The 12,744-nt window shown below is 46.1% G+C and overlaps 2 protein-coding genes across 4 annotated transcripts in view; one reads left to right on the top strand and one right to left on the bottom strand.

Annotated features, from left to right (window-relative positions):
* ATXN3 (ataxin 3) overlaps positions 1 to 12,744 on the top strand; it is a 464,297-nt gene that overhangs the window by 254,289 nt on the left and 197,264 nt on the right. The window lies entirely within an intron of this gene.
* Positions 1 to 12,744, bottom strand: part of SLC24A4 (solute carrier family 24 member 4) — a 154,637-nt gene that overhangs the window by 116,673 nt on the left and 25,220 nt on the right. The gene's annotated exons all lie outside the window — the stretch shown is intronic.

Genomic DNA, 12,744 nt, shown 5'->3' with positions numbered 1-12,744 from the left:
GAACATGCAGACTAGTCTGAAAAACTGTTCCCTAACATGGCTGTAGAAAACTCTTTTTGATGTCCAAAAAGAAGCCATGTTATAAAACAGCAGGCCCACAACCATGCTATTCGAAGGGAGAAATTATTCTCCCAAAGCTATATGGCAGTCTTCCTCAACTTTAATTTTCTGACCTCCCTACTAGTTCTGTGATGTAGAAAGACAACAGATCCACCGAGTGACTCCAGGAGGTAAATTTTAAGCATATAGGTAGCAACTTTTTCATTAACAAATAAGTAATGCTCCCAGCCCCATTCCCCTCCCATTTGCTCTCCCATAACTGAAGAATGAGTGACACTGGGCAAAAAAAAATTCAGAATTTGAAGATTTCAGAATTACAGAGATTTCAGAATTTGAAGATTTTTCCAACCTAAAAAGGGCCACAGTTTTCAGGTGACTTCATAAAAGTTTTCCCCATATCTCCAAACAGCTGAGAGCACAGTCTCACTGATTTCAGTGGGAGCTGATCCACAACAGCTTCTAGAAGAATTCAGTACCTTGTAGGACCACACCCATGATGGGATGAATCTGAGTGTGGCCCACACACTCCTGGGTGTGGTGCTCTGTCCCCTCTAGTGGCACAGAGACCACTTAGGGATTAATGAGTCTGCTACAGCCATAGCTAAGGGCCATGCAGCAGAGGTTCACGCATTTAGCTCCAGGTTTGATCCTGCCCACCGACAACCGGGGTCTGTCAGTGTACCGTGAGCACAACACTTGTCTTTTCCAACCTACTTCACATCTCTTTTCCTATCCCTGTGGACATGAATGGGAGAGACAGTTGCTAAACAGAGTGAGCTTTTCCAAGTAGGAATACAACAGACTTTAATTATTCTCTAGCCACTTTGTGCCTCCTCAAAACAAACTAGAGAGAAAACCCACAAAAACTCATCTGTATTGTTTTGTAAACAAATTTCTAAATAATCCTTTCAACCCAAGTCATCTGTGTTGTGTCACTTTAAACATCCTTTACTTTTTACTATTAGTTCTGTTCCTACCAGTGAATCCCAGTAACACATCAGAAAGCCATTTTTTTGTCAGCCTTGGGTCCACCCAGTAGAGTTATACTGTATACAGCAAGTAAAATTCAATCAGGTTACTTCATTTCTGTTTCATGACCTATGGTGTCTTGCTGAGAAAGCAGCTGAGTCTTGTCCTTTATCTAAGCAGCACTTACTAAGGCCTTGTCTACATGACACAATTTTGTTGACAAAAAAGTCAGCTTTCATCGACAAAACAGTGGAGGTGTACACACTGCAATGCTTCTTCTGTCGACAAAATAAAATCACCTCTGTGAGAGGCATAGAGCTTTTTGAGGCAAAGTTACATCGACAAAGTGTCAGTGACCTCAGCCTGGCAGAATTTACAATATTGTCCCTAGTCGCCTGCAGTGATCCCCTTAAAATACTACCTAGACCCTTTCCCCCATCTTGAACACCCAAATCCCCAACCCAGGCCGAACTCACCATGTTTAGGGTATTCGCCAAGGTGTGTGCTTTCCAAGGGACAGAGAGAAAGTGATTTGTATGTTAAAAAGAGGACAAGATGTATTTTACTATAATGATTCAGTGCTGTGCATGAGCTAACAATCATGCTTCTGTGTATTGTTTCTTGTGCTTATGCAAATGTGGCCTTCAGCAGAACCCCCTACACACCGGCAGAATGCCTCTGTCAGATAAGAAAGCAGCCAAGGTGGAGCAAGTAGGACACATTCTGAACAGTGCTCCAATCCTCAGAGGACTGGCGGCGGTGTGGGGTGGGGAGGGAAAGAAGAAGAAGAACACAGGGAGTGGAGAGAGACCTGGAAGGAAAAGTTTAAAATTGAAAGGCAGAATAGAAAGTAGAGTGAGGAATGCATTGTAAAGGGCCAGAACCACATGATAAAAGTGATGGAGGAGATGTTGAAGTCCCTAATCATAGACTCATAGACTTTAAGATCAGAAGGGACCATTATGATCATCTAGTCTGACCTCCTGCACAATGCAGGCCATACAATCTCACCCATCCACTTCTACAACAAACCCCTAACCTATGTCTGAGTTACTGAAGTCCTCAAATTGTGGTTTGAAGACCTCAAGCTGCAGCGAATCCTCCAGCAAGTGACCCGTGCCCCATGCTGTAGAGGAAGGCGAAAAACCTCCAGGGCCTCTGCCAATCTGCCCTGGGGGAAAATTCCTTCCCGACTCCAAATATGACGATCAGTTAAACCCTGAGTATGTGGGTAAGACTCACCAGCCAGCACCCAGGAAAGAATTTTCTGTAGTAACTCAGATCCAGACTCCAGGCAGAACACATGCATGCTCCTACTTCTCCTGCCCCGCTGCAGCTGATACAAAACCGTTTTCCATGCCCTTCCCAAACTCCTCTCACACACTCCTTGCAAAATTCCCGGAATGTCTCGGTACCCCACTCACTCCACCCCTTTGGACGGTTTCCAAAATTATAGCTGGAATTACACACAGCTATGAGAGCCCTGCACTCTCATCTCCCTTCCCACCAAGCCTTGTGTGTTGTTAATTGGTATTTAATAAAAATAAACTCTCTGAAAGATAAGCAATCTTTATTTGTCTCCTACCCATGGTTGCTGCTGCTGGTAGTAACACATAATGTCAATTTGATCATTTGCTGACTGCAAATCCCAGTCAGGAATCATCACGATTTTCATGCAAGGCAGCAAGTTAACAAAGCATGGCAGAGTGCTGTATAGAAAAAACACATTACTGATGCTCATTGTCAAAATGTGGCTTCAAAGCCTCCCTAATTCAAATAGCCCCCTCATTGTGCCCCTCTAACCACCTTGGTAATGGCTGCTCAAATTCAGCAACCAGGCGATCTGCTTCCGCACTCCACCCTGGGGAAAACTTTTCACCCTTATCTTCACAAATATTATGGAGCATGTAGCAGGCTTCTATGACCACGGGAATATTTTCCTCATTTTTAGGTCTAACCTGGCATAAAGGCAGCACCAGAGTGCTTTTAATCTTCCAAAGGCACATTCTACAGTCATTCTGCATCTACTCAACCTATTGCTGAAGTACTCCTTGCCACTGTCCAGGTTTCCCATAAGGCTTCATGAGCCACGGGAGCAAGGGGTATGTTGGGTTTCCCAGGATCATTATGGGCATTTCAACATCCCCCACTGGAGTTTTCTGTACAGGCCAGTGTTCCTGAATATGCTTGCATCATACAACTTCTGGGACCACCCTGTGTTGATGTTAGTGAAACGCCTGTGGTGATCCACAAGTGCCTGCAATACCATAGAGAAGTACCCTATTGATGTACTCTGTTGCAAGATGATCCAGGGCCAAAATTGGGATATGCATGCCATCTATTGCCCTGCCGCAGTTCAGGAATCCCATTGCCACAAAGCCATCCAATATTTCATGCACATTACCTATAGTAACAGTCCTTCTTATCAGGATGCAATTAATAGCCCTGCATACTTGCATTACCGCAGCCCCAACAGTCCACTTCCCAACTCCAAACTGATTCATGACCGACCGGTAACAGTCAGGAGTCGCCAGCTTCCAGACTGTGATCACCACACACCTCTCCATCAAGAGGATAGCTCTCATTTTGGCATCCTTGCACCGCAGTACTGGGGCAAGCTCTGCACACAGTTCCAGGAACGTGGCTTTCCGCATCCAAATGTTCTGCAGCCACTGCTCATCTTCCCAGACCTGCATAATAATGTGATCCCATCACTCAGTGCTTGTTTCCTGAGCCTAAAAGCAATGGTCCACTGTGTTCAACTGCTTCAGGAAGGCCAAAAGTAATCTGGTGTTGTTTCTTTCCATGGCACATAGCAGGTCAGGCAACTCTGATTCCTGTTCAGATTGGGTACCCATGATATACTGCATGAGCATCTGCAAAGTGTTCATAACAGCAGAGAGCAGTGTGGGATCAATCCTTTCAGACAAATGGTGAGCACACTGTAAACAGGGGCCATTGAAAAATGCCTCGAAATGCAGTCAGAAGCCCATGGACTGCTGGAACAGAAAGTACTGCATCATAGGACATTGAGCCTGCACTCATGATGCACTGCGATCCACGTTGCCTTCCCACCACTCCTAGCTGCAGAAAGGAGGTGAGTAACAAAGTGGGCTAGCTACCCACAATGCACAGCTCTCTCTGTTGATGCTAGAGCACCAACTGTGGATGCACTCAGCCAATAGAAGTGTTGTGTGAACATACACAAGTGATATAATTATACCAGTTTTTGACTGTCAGCTCAACTTACATCGACAAAACTCTGTAGACAATGCCGAAATCTTAGTTGTCCTGGGTCAGTGGTTCTCAACCTATTTATCATTGTGGGCTGCATATGCAACCCATAATGTTTTATGTGGGCCACATCCAATACTACCTATATAGCCCTCAGGATGTCACATGGGCTGCGGTTCTGTGCTGACTGGGCCACAGGTTGAGAACCACTGCCTCGGTATACACAGATTAAAGCAGTTCTGGAGATGATCCCAGATAGTCTTTCCAAATAAGAATTCCTTCTTCACAAACTGTTATATCAGCCACCCCCAGCTAATCAAATAACTATACTAAACCCACAGAAAATTAAAAAGCCTAATCAACTCTCTGTAATAAATATAGACTTGAGAGATGCACTAATACAATGGAACCCTCTCAGGATAGGTCTTCATTGTGCAGTTAACCCAGGTGATTGGCACCCAGGTCTCAGCATCCCCACCAAAAAGTCATATGCACATTACTGAGTCCTCACTCTTTCTGCACTCCCTTCTATGTGGGTGGGAGTATCCCATCTTTTTTTGTGCTGAGATGCTTTAAGATTTACAGTCCACTGTGTCAATTGCAGGCAAACCTGTCTTTCCTTCAGGGGCAATAGTGGGAGGAGCACCAGAGGACTATCAACACACAAATAATTTTGCCTGTGTCCTCACTGCAAAGTGGGCAGGTTACAGACAGAGTTAAATCAGAGCCTGGCTGCTAACCCACTCTCTCAGTGGAATAAGCTCCAAATCCAGGTCACAGGTGTGACAGGTTCCCCACTGGGGTGCCACCTAGAACTGGGGTACCACTGAACCCCCCAACCCACCAGCCTGTGCTCCTTTCTACACTGTACTGCTGTGACAAGCTGCCAAGCCCTCCAGGCTTCAGCCTGTACCTTCACCAGCATACATACAGGTAGGAACACACCCAGTTGCAGTACATGCAGACAGGCTCTTTAACCAGACCCTCCATGGGAAGGCTTCAGCTAGGACTATAAACTATGAGCTTCAAAAGAATAAAAGTTTTTAAGTGCAGTGGAGCAGTTCTGGACTTTCACTCCACTTTGCTGTGACTTCCTAAACACATTGAAAATACACTCCCAGTTCCTAAGGCACACACCCTTTCTGGAGTATAAACCCAAAATTATACCATCATGCACTGCATAGGGAATAGTACAGCATAAGCTCATAAAATTCACCTCTCTCTCAATGTGAAGAGGAATATGCAACAGCTTTCTGCCCCTGAATTATGATTTCCAAGCATTGGTTTTAGATGAAGCAAAAACAAATATACTAACTACAAAAGATAGATTTTAAATGATTATAAGGGATAGCAAACAGATCAAAGCAGATTACCTAGCAAATAAACAAAACACAAACTAATCTTAATACACTAAATAGATTGGATATGAATAGCAGATTCTCACTGTAGGTGATGATACAAGCAGTTGCAGCCTCTTAAGGGGCAAGCTGCACTTGCTTACAGCTTGGAATCCCCAGATGTTCCATTCACAGGCTAAAACTCTCTTTAGCCTGGGTCCAGCACTTCCCCCAGGTCAGACTTTGTTCCTCAGATGTTTCCAGGAGTCTTCTTAGGTGGGGTGTCGGTGAAGAACCAAGATGATGTCACTCTCCTGCCTTATGTAGCTTTTGCATATGGTGGGAACCGTTTGTTTCAAAGCCTGGTTCCCATGCCAGTCAGTGGAAAAATATTGACATCCCAAGATGGAGTCCAGCACCAGGTGACCTGTCATGTGTCCCTGTTGTGTCACAGCAGCCATTACTTGGAGGCTGTCTGTAGCATCCTCAGGAAGGCTCCCCAGGTGGGAGATAAGCTTCTCCTAAGGCCTATTGTTTCTTCTTAATGGCTCATTAAACTGAATGGGCCCTTCCCAACCAGTTATCTAGACTGAGAGCATTTTGCCTAGTGGGTGTTGCCAGTATAACTACATTTTGAAATACAGATACACAGTCAATATTCATAAATTCAGATACAAAAATGATACATGCATACAAATAGGATAATCATATTCAGTAAACCATAACATTTCCAATGACACCTCACAGTGCTCATCTTGCGTAAAATATGTTATGATTATGACATAATAATAATATCACTGAAGAATATGGGGTGCAGTGTCATAACAGGTTTTTCTGTGTGGGTGGTAGTGGGGTTTGGGCTAAAACCAACGTAGGAGCCTGGGTTAACTGTGTGGCAAAGACCTACCCTAGAAGGCCATATCTTCACTCTTCTGGGGAGCAGCTATATTTAAGCCAACCAGGTACCTCTTCACACCCCACTGGGAACAACTGTGGAAATGTAGTCATTCAGGGATTCTGCTTCACTCCTCCCTATGTTATAGATCTCTTCTTCCTCTCAGCCAGAGCAGAGGAGGAGCGGGAGGTGATAATCACTTTGGAGTAGCACTGAATACCTATATGGTAAAAGATAATTGCTGCACTCCTCAGGGAACAGCTTGAAACTTCACTTTATAAACTATGAGCTTCAAAAGAATAAAAGTTTTTAAGTGCAGTGGAGCAGTTCTGGACTTTCACTCCACTTTACTGTGACTTCCTAAACACACTGAAAATACACTTATGTATTATACATAATTTCATATTTGTAGTGCCAGCAGGATCAGTGCACCATTCTGCTAGGTGCTGTAAAAATCATATAAAAAGACACTGCTTACATTCTAGTTAGAAATCATGTGCATTAGAGGAGTGAGAAAAGAGGATGTGACCAGTGGGGGGGTGGGGAGGATGTGGGTAACAGTAGATCTCACAGCTGATATGGACTTGCTATGAATACAGCTTGATAAAAAAAATCCCTAGCTTTGCCACTGACCTGGGCAAGTCATTTTACCTTTGTTTCCCTTCCCACCCTTTGACTTGTCTGTTTAAATTGCACTCTTTGGAACATGGACTGTCTATGTATTTGGACAGCCCCTGGGGCAATGGAGCCCGCAATCTCAGTTGGGCCTCTACATGCTACTGTTGCTTTAATAATAAAATACTAATAATGTGACTGCCTCTCAAATCATCCAACATTCGCTGGCTGATTTCTTGAAAGAAGCATGACAGGAGTGGTTTGTGAGAGCAGATCTGGAGGAGCAGAGAACAGCTACTTTCCAGATTAGTTCAGGGAGGACATTCTGTCCATGAGGGAAACAGAAGAGCATCTATGGATATTCAAATCTGGTATTACTGGCAGAGTGGAGGAATGAGCAATGGACATATACAAGAGCCCAGAGCAGATAATATGGAGGGAAAGACTTGGCATTGAAGTGTAATAGCATCGCTTCAATTTTATGCAGTGGCAAACAAAGTCAGTGGAGTGATTCCAAAAGGGAGTATGACATGGTCAGATTGACAGACAAGGAAGATCTTAGTCGATTCCACCAAAAGCATTATCTAAGATGACACAACGCTCATCCCAGAATAATTACATTCAGAAAACTAAACTATAAGCAAATTCTCAACATCCAACTCCATGGAGTATGTCTACACTAGAAAATTAGGTCGAATTTATAGAAGTCGATCTTTAGAAAGCGATTTTATACAGTCTATCTAAGCACAGTAGGTTGGCGGAGTGCATCCACAATATCATGGCTAGCATTGACTCATGGAGTGGTGCACTGTGGGTAGTTATCCACAGTTCCCACAGTCTCTGCCGCCCATTGGAATTCTGAGTTAAGCTCCCAATGCCTGATGGGGCAAAAACATTGTTGTGGCGGTTTTGGGTATACGTCGTCAGTCGCCCCACACTCCGTGAAAACAATGGCAGACAATCATTTCGCGTCTTTTTTCTGTGCAGACGCCATACCACAGAAAGCATGGAGCCCACTCAGCTCAGCTCACCGTCACCACTGCTGTTGTGTCCTAGATGCTGCTGGCAGCAGACGGTGCAGTAGGTCTGCAAACCATTGTCATTCCATCGCTTCTGCTGCAACTCTGCTCTCCTGCTGTTGTAAATGAGCTCAATCTCAACTGAGTAAATGATGGCTGAGCTCAATAGAGTAAATGAGCTCAGTCATCCACCACTTCCACTGCAACTCTGCTCTCCTGGGGCCATGAATCCACCTTGCAGGTCCTCTAATCATTCGGTATAAATATCTATTCTCATGGCATCCGTTGTCATCCACTGCTTCCGCTGCAACTCTGCTCTCCTGCAGACACCATAACATGGCAAGCATAAAGCCCGCCCAGCTCACCGCTGCTGTTGTGAGCATTGTAAACACCTCATGTGTTATCCTGCAGTGTGTGCAGAACCTGCAAAAGCAGCTGAGGAGACGACGACAGCACAATCATGATAGTGATGAGGACATGGACACAGACTTCTCTCAAAGCACGGGCCCTGGCAATTTGGACATCATGCTGGTAATGGGGCAGGTTCATGCCATGGAAGCTGATTCTGGGCTCGGGAAACAAGCACAGACCGGTGGGACAGCATAGTGTTGCAGGTCTAAGATAATTCCCAGTGGCTGCGAAACTTTCACATGCATAAGGGCACTTTCATGGAACTTTGTGACTTGGTTTCCCCTGCCCTGAAGCGCAAGAAAACCAAGATAAGAGCAGCCCTCACAGTTCACAAGTGAGTGGCAATAGTTCTCTGGAAGCTTGCAACGCCAGACAGCTACCGGTCACTCAGGAATCAATTTGGAGTGGGTACATCTACTGTGGGGGCTTCTGTGATCCAAGTAGCCAACGCAATGACTGAGTTGCAGCTATCAAGGGTAGTGATTCTGGGAAATGTGCAGATCATAGTGGATGGCTTTGCTGCAATGGGATTCCCTAACTGTGGTGGGGCGACAGATGGAACATACATCACTATCTTGGGACCGGACCACCTTGGCAGCCAGTACATAAACCGCAAGGGGTACTTTTCAATGGTTCTGCAAGCACTGATGGATCACAAGGGACATTTCCCTGACATCAACGTGGGATGGCCAGGAAAAGTAGATGACACTTGCATCTTCAGGAACTCTGGTCTGTCTGAACAGCTGCAGGAAGGGACTTACTTCCCAGACCAGAAAATAACTGTTGGGGATGTTGAAATGCCAATAGTTATCCTTGGGGACGCAGCCTATCCCTCAATGCCACGGCTCATGAAGCCATACACAGGCACCCTGGACAGGAGTAAGGAGTAGTAGGCTGAGCAAGTGCAGAATGGTGGCAGAATGTGCATTTGGACATTTAAAAGCGTGCTGGCGCAGTTGACTGACTCGCTTAGACCTCAGCGAAACCAATATTCCCATTGTTATTGCTGCTTGCTGTGTGCTCCACAATATCTGCGAGAGTAAAGGGGGAGATGTTTATGGTGGGGTGGGAGTTTGAAGCAAATTGCCTGGCCACTGATTACGCACAGCCCGACACTAGGGCGGTTAGAAGATCACAGCAGGGCACACTGCGCATCAAAGAAGCTTTGAAAACCAGTTTCATGACTGGCCAGGCTATGGTGTGACAGTTCTGTTTGTTTCTCCTTGATGAAAACCTGCCCCCTTGGTTCACTCTACTTCCCTTTAAGCCAACCAACCTCCCCCGCTTGCAGAGGCAATAAAGTCATTATTGCTTCAAAACCATGCATTCTTTATTAATTCATCACACAAATAGGGGCATAACTTCCAAGGTAGACCGGGAGGGGTGGGGGAGGAGGGAAGCACCAGGTGGGGAGGTAGATGAGGGAAGGAGGGAAGGACAAGGCCACACTGCACTCCAAAACTTATTGAATGACAGTCTTCTGTTGCTTGGGCAGTCCTCTGGCGTGGAGTGGTTGGGTGCCCAGAGGGCCCCCCGCGTTCTTGGGCATCTGGGTGAGGAGGCTATGGAACATAGGGAGGAGGACGGGCATAGGGTCTGCAGTGGTGGTCTGTGCTCCTGCTGCCTTTCCTGCAGCTCCACCATACGCCGGAGCATATCAGTTTGATCCCCCAGTAGCCTCACCATTGCATCCTGTCTCCTCTCATCATGCTGCCGCCACCTCTCCTCTTGCTCCCACTACTTCTCATCTCACTCATCCCTCCTGTCCTTGCGTTCATTTTCTGCTTTTCTGGACTCTGACATTGTTTGCCTCCACGCATTCTACTTAGCTCTTTCAGTGTGGGAGGACTGCATGAGCTCAGAGAACTTTTCATCGCGAGTGCGTCTTTTCTGCCTTCTTATCTGTGCTAGCCTCTAGGATGGAGATGATAGGGGGAGGGTTGAAACATTTGCAGCTGCGTGAAGAAAAAAAGGGAGAGTAGTATTTAAAACGACACATTTTAGAGAACAATGGGTAGACTCTTTCACAGTGAACCAAGCTGTTAACATTACATAGCACATGTGCTTTAGGGTGCAAGGTCGCATTTTGCCTCTTATGTTGAGGGCCTGCCAGTTTGGTGTGAGGGATCACACACCCAGGGCTGAGCAACAGAATTCGGCTTGCAGGCAGCCATGGAAAGCCACAGTCTTTCAGCTTCTTCAACCTTCATAACATGGGAATGGTTTCAAACAGAAGCGCCCTCCTTTCCCATACCAAGCACCTTTTGGGTTGGCCATTTAAAAGGAGGGGCTGTACTGGCCACAAATGTATCCCAAGTCTTCAGGGCAAATGAATCATTAAACATGCTTGCTTTTAAACTATGCATTACATTTACAAAGGTACACTCACCAGAGGTCCCTTCTCCAGCTTCATGGTCCATGAGCCCGCCTTGGGAGGGTTGGGAGGATATTGGCTCCAGGGTGATAAACAGTTCCTGGCTGTTGGGGAGAATGGTTTCTCCGCTTGCGTGCTTTGCTCTATCCTCATCCTCCTCCACCTTCTCATCTTCCTCGTCCCCAAAATCCTCATCCCTGTTGCATGAGACTCCCCCCTTGCAGGTGTCCACAGACAGGGGTGTGGTAGGGGTAGGGCCCCCCCTACAACGGCATGCAGCTCATCATAGAAGTGGCATGTCTGGGGCTCTAACCCGGAGCAGCCGTTTGCCTCTTTGGTAGGCTTGTCTGAGCTCCTTAATTTTCATGCGACAATGCTGCAGTCCCTGTTGTAGCCTCTGTCCATCATGCCCTTGAAGATTTTTTCAAATATTTTGGCATTTCATCTTTTGGAATGGAGTTCTGATAGCACAGATTCGTCTCCCCAAACAGCAATCAGATCCAGTACCTCCCATTTGGTCCATGCTGGAGCTCTTTTGTGATTCTGGGACACCATGGTCACCTGTGCCAATCAGCTTGCCACGCTGGCCAAACAGAATATGAAATTCAAAAGTTCCCGGGGCTTTTGCTGTGTACCTGGCTAGTGCATCTGAGTTGAAAGTGCTGTCCAGAGCGGTCACAATGGAGCACTCTCAGATAGCTCCCGGAGGCCAATATTGTCAAATTGCATCCACGTTACCCCAAATTCAACCCAGCGATGTCAATTTCAGCACTAATCCCCTTGTCGGGGAGGAGTACTGAAATCGATTTTAAGAGCCCTGTAAGTTGACAAAAATGGCTTCATTGTGTGGACAGGGACAGGGTTAAATCGATCTAACGCTGCTAAATTCAACCTAAACTCAGAGTGTAGACCAGGGCTAAGGGACAGCTCCTCACCTGGTATAAATCATCACAGCTTTAGTGATTTCAAGGGAGCTATAACAGTTTACACCAGCTGAGGTTTACCCCTAAAGAAACTTATAGGACCATAAAATCCTCTTAGAGATTCAGTATTTCAGGTTAGAAAAACATCATAAAGTTCAAAGCTCATACTGAATCACAAAAACCGTTTTTGTACTGCTAAGCTTCCAAAGTTAAAAAAAATGTTCCACTTTCTACATTTTTCATAACTTGTCCCTTTGAACTATGCCTATTTGGAAACTCAGGTCACTCTTCAAAATAACTGGTTTCCCTGCAGCCACACATACTTAATTTCACCATTTGGTGGTTTTAAAGTACTTATTTCAATCCCTCGTCCCACTGAACAAGGGTCTGCACCACAGTTGGCACCTTGTTGGCTTCAGAAGAGAGGCCAATGATTGAATGGGTGTGGAGGCACATTGGCAGGACACTGGTGGGAGGACAGCACTGGCTGTTCGTGCTGCACCAGCTCTCTGGATAAACTGAGGACTTCACTCTCCCTGGCTATTAATGTAGTACCTGTCACCAGCACTAAGTTCATGCAAAAAGTTATAAAAAGGGAAGCTTTAAATACATGTGCTCATACACACACACCCCATTGCTTCTACCTAGAGAGTACACCCCACTGTACTCACATGTCAGTGGACCTACAGCAGGGATGAATTCAGTCCTGTTTAAGGCCACAATGCACAGTCGCTGACTCCACCCCCTACTCTGTCCCTTCCCTCAAGGCTCCACCCTCAGTCCACCTTTTCCCGCCCCCGCTCCACCCTTTCCCCCAAGGCCCTGCCCTCACGTGGGCTCTTCCCACCCCACTCTGCTTCCTCCCCCCTAGGCCCTGCCCTATTCCATCCCCCTCTCCCAGCCCTAC

Source organism: Gopherus flavomarginatus, chromosome 5 (genome assembly GCF_025201925.1).
Source record: "Gopherus flavomarginatus isolate rGopFla2 chromosome 5, rGopFla2.mat.asm, whole genome shotgun sequence".
In the NCBI taxonomy this organism is placed as follows: Eukaryota; Metazoa; Chordata; order Testudines; family Testudinidae; genus Gopherus; species Gopherus flavomarginatus.
Note: the sequence above shows the minus strand (reverse complement) of the source record. Positions and strands in the feature narration are given on the sequence as shown.